This window comes from Arachis ipaensis, chromosome B9 (assembly GCF_059453495.1).
Source record: "Arachis ipaensis isolate K30076 ecotype BB chromosome B9, ASM5945349v1, whole genome shotgun sequence".
Lineage (NCBI taxonomy): Eukaryota > Viridiplantae > Streptophyta > Magnoliopsida > Fabales > Fabaceae > Arachis > Arachis ipaensis.
In genome coordinates, this window is record NC_142444.1 from 76,960,198 (window position 1) to 76,964,605 (window position 4,408).

The 4,408-nt window shown below is 42.7% G+C and overlaps 1 non-coding gene across 1 annotated transcript; it reads left to right on the forward strand.

Annotated features, from left to right (window-relative positions):
• The first annotated feature begins 3,954 nt into the window (after positions 1-3,954).
• Positions 3,955-4,058, forward strand: LOC148545082 (small nucleolar RNA R71). The gene has a single exon (XR_015901960.1). It is a non-coding gene; the product is annotated as a small nucleolar RNA R71 (small nucleolar RNA).
• The last annotated feature ends 350 nt before the right edge of the window (positions 4,059-4,408 follow it).

Sequence of the window (4,408 nt, forward strand, 5' to 3'; positions counted from 1 at the left end):
ATCCTCAATGGCTCTTAGGAGGTGACTCATGTTCAAGTTGGCTGGATCAGAATACTCTCCTTGTTGATATTCTTCCTGATGAGGTTCCTTTTGGTGAACTCTTTCTTTTGCTTTTGGTTTTCCTATTTGTGGTCTTCTTTGTTGTTGAGTAGGTGTAGTATAAACCAATCGCTCGAGTGTAACTGGCCTCCCTGGGTTCACCCAGTCTGGATTGCTGTCCTCAAATACTACTTTGGCCTTGTTGCATAAGCGGAGAATGGTGCTGGGGTACCAAAGCCTGGCACCTGAATCAACCTTCTCAGCCGAATCTTGAATCCCCTCAGCGATGAGCTCATTCACATTGATTTCCCCAACCTGTATTAAGCAATGCACCATAGTAGCTCGATTGATGTTTACCTCTAAATTATTTGCAGCTGGTAGAATGGACCTCCTTACAAGTTCAAACCACCCCTTGGCTTCAGGGCTCAGGTCTCCTTTCTTAATGAACTTGGGTCTCCCATCTGTGTACCTCTCCCAGTCAGCTGCTATAACACAAATGTCTGCCACTATCTCTGAGAGCTCATTATTATCAGGGCTTCTACTTATCCTTGCCTGATAACTTTCCTCATCAAAACGAGGTGATTTCAGGTGAAGAACTCTTGTTATGGCATTTGGGCTGAAGTCCACCTTTTTTCCTCTTACGTAACTTTTGAAGGTTGGGGCCTTGGTTTTATCCTCTCTTACTACATTCACATAAAATTCTTTGATGAGGTTTCCATTGATCTTCCCCTCTGGACTTATGAGCAATTGCCACCCCCTCTGTTCGATTTTCTCCAGAATTTGTGGTGACTCATCTGCATTGATTTGGAAAATTAACTCTGGCAATATCTTTCTCGCCCTTATCCATTCGAATTCACGTTCATGAAAGGCAGTTTTGAATTTCTTCTCATCGAAAGGAACACTCTCCATGGGTTCCTTCCTCTTTTGCCTCTTTGAGCTTGATGATGCCATGAATTGAGTTGCTTTTTTGAGGTGGAGGTTGGAGGATACGGAGAGATGAGGAATAGGTTGGCTAGGACTGAGTGTGATGAAGGGGTTTGAGCAAGCCGAAAGTATGAAGTGTGGAGAGTGGGAATTTGAGTGTGAGGAATGATCATGCACTAAGGTTCACTTATATAGGGAGGTCATGAGTGGATGGAAGGTGTGGATTGCAAGGATTGTTGCTTGATGGACGGTTGGGGTTGTGTATGAAGGAAGGACAAGGATCATCACTTAATGAGAGTGATTGGTTTGGTCTTCAAGGTCTTCTTTCTCCAATGTTGCATGGCAGCGTTTCCCCATGCGTTCCCTCTTGAGACATGTGTGTAGTGCTCTTCATTAAGTGGCGAAATCTCCCCCATTTAATTGTCCAATCAATCCCTTTTTATGCTTCTTTTCCTTTCCTATAAAGATTTAAAATAAGGAAATTAATATCGAAAAAATCAAACTCTATGGCTAGAATAATAAATAAAAGAAAAAGAGTTTGTTTATTTATGAATTTCAACTAACTAACTACTTGTGTATCCTTATGCATTTTGGTGGCACCATGGGGTGACACCAAACTTAGTTTGAAGCAATGTGATGAAAAGTTTTGTTCAAAGCTCCCAAGACTAGCATGCATCTTGGTTTGCTTTGAACACCAAACTTGTTCTTCACTATATACTGCATGATAAAGATTGCACCAAGTATTTCTCAAGTTTGGGTTGAAATTCATAAACATTGATTTATTCATTATTTTAAAAACATATAAAACATGGGTTGCCTCCCATGAAGCACTTCTTTAGCGTCACTAGCTTGACGTTTTTCCCTCATCAGGGTGGTTGGTAGTGCTTAAAGTCCTCCCCTCTTGCTGTGGACTTATATCCATTGGTTGGATCAATGATCTCCACATGTTCCACGGAAAGAACTCTGTTGATAGTGAAGACCTTAGGTAACTGAGATGGTACAGTAGGGAGATTAGGGGGAATATCTGGGAAGTAAGCTGAGACAACTCTATCCCCTGGAGAGAAGTCTTCTGTAGGGAACTTCTTGTTCCTCCATCTCCTTGGTACCTTATTCTTTGTTTTTTTTGAGGTTGCCTTCCCCTTGGTGACCTCTTTTTTCCAAGGAGTTGTGATGCTGTCTTCACCTGCCTTTAGAGGTTTAGGTTCCTCCAACTTTTCCTTGAGCTGTGGCAATTGCTGTTTTCCTTGTTTATCTATTAAGGGGATCTCAGAATGAACTGGCTGTGCTTCAGTGCTTGTTTCCTCCTTCAATGTCTCATTATCATTTGTGCTTAGTTCCTTGTCCTCTTGATCTGTTTCTTGTGAGAGTTTGAAAACATTGAAGCTGAGTCGTTCATCATGGATTCTCAATATTAGCTCCCCTTTCTCTACATCGATAAGTACTCTGGCCGTAGCTAGGAATGGTCTTCCCAATATGATTGGATGAGTGTGACTCTCTTCCATGTCCAGGATGACAAAGTCTGTTGGGAGAAAGTATTTCCCAACCTTTAGCAACACATTTTCCACCACTCCTATTGCTTGGTTTTGAGTTTTGTCAGCCAGTCTGATGATTACATCTGTGGGTATTATCTCATTGATTTGCAGCCTCTTCGCCAGGGATAAGGGCAGTAAGTTGATGCTGGCCCCTAAATCACATAGTGCTCTATCGAACATAGTTTCACCTATGGCACAAGGGATGTGAAAACTCCCTGGGTCTCTTATTTTTGTAGGCAACTCAGGTTGAATAAGGGCACTACATTCCTTGTTCATCACTATAGTCTGGCCTCCTTTGAGTGAGCTTTTCCTGGGAAGAAGTTCCTTCATATACTTGATGAATGCAGGCATTTGTTGAATTGCCTTGATGAATGGTATGTTTACATGCAGAGATGCAAACAAGTCTAGGAACCTTGAGTATATTCTCTTTCCCACAGCACCATTGAGCAGTTGAGGGAAGGGTGCATAGAGCTTCAGCAGCTCTTGTTGTGAGATTTCTGGTTCTTGGCGATCTCTATCCTCCTCCTTTGTTGAGTTGTCTTCAGGTTGTTTGCAAAGTTTGCCTTGCTTGTCTTCAGTCTCTTGATCACTCGCAGTGACCATTTTGCAATCTTCCCATCTTACTTTCTTTGCTTCTCCTTTGGGGTTTTTCTCCGTGTCACTTGGGAAGCTATCAGTAGGTTTGGGAATCTTCTCAGCTAAATATCCCACCTGGAATTCCAGCTTCCTGATGGTCTCTCCCTGGTTCTTAATATTGGCTCGCACCTCCTCTTTGAACACCTTATTTTCTTGAATCTCTTGGCATATTCCTTCAAGTAAGGCTTCAATCTTAGAGAGCTTGTCATCAATTGATGAGTGATTCGGAGCAGATGTGCTGTTTTGGTTTTGATAGGCGTGTGGAGAAGTATTGTTGTTGGGGTGTTGACATGTCCTCTGTGTGAATTGCTGGTGAGCTGCATTGTTGTTGGAGTTGTAACGTCTCTGGTCTTGGTTTTGATCTTGCTCACTTCCCCACCTAAAGTTTGGGTGGTTTCTCCATCCAGGGTTGTAGGTCTTGGAGTATGGATCATAGTTTTTCCTTGGTGAATTCCCAATATAGTTGGCTTGCTCCTAACTCCCCTCTGCTTCTTCATTCACTCCTTCTTGGGTTGTTGATGAAGTGGAGATTGCTGCTACTTGGTTCATCTCCATCTTCTTGATGAGGTCAGCCAGCTGCTGGGTAATGAGCTTGTTTTGGGCCAACAGAGCATCTACATTGTTTAGCTCCATTACTCCTCTTGTGTTCCCTCTTTCGGAAGCATAGAAGTAGTCGTTCTCTGCTACTGTTTCAATAACATATATGGCTTCCTCAATAGTCTTCTTCTTGTTCAAAGATCCTCTAGATGAATGGTCTACGGCCTTCTTTGACTCATAAGAGAGTCCTTCATAGAAAATGTGTAGCTGTACCCATTCGTTGGACATGTCAGGTGGACACCTTCTTGTTATGTCCTTGAACCTCTCCCATGCTTCATATAGAGTCTCACCATCTTGTTGCCTGAAAGTTTGGACCTCAGCTCTCAGCCTATTGATTCGTTGAGGAGGGTAAAATCTTGCTAAGAATTTGTTCACCACGTCTTCCCAAGTTGTCAAGCTTTCCCTTGGAAAAGATTCCAGCCACTTGGCTGCTTTGTCCCTAAGTGAGAATTGAAATAGGAGCAGTCTATAGGCGTCAGGGTGAACACCATTAGACTTCACTGTGTCACATATTCTCAGGAAGGTGGTCAAATGTTGATTGGGGTCTTCTTGAACACCTCCTCCAAACGAACAGTTGTTCTGAACAAGGGTGATGAGCTGTGGTTTAAGTTCAAAGTTGTTGGCATGGATTGTTGGCTTTTGGATGCTACTTCCACAATTGCCTGGGTTTGGATTGATGT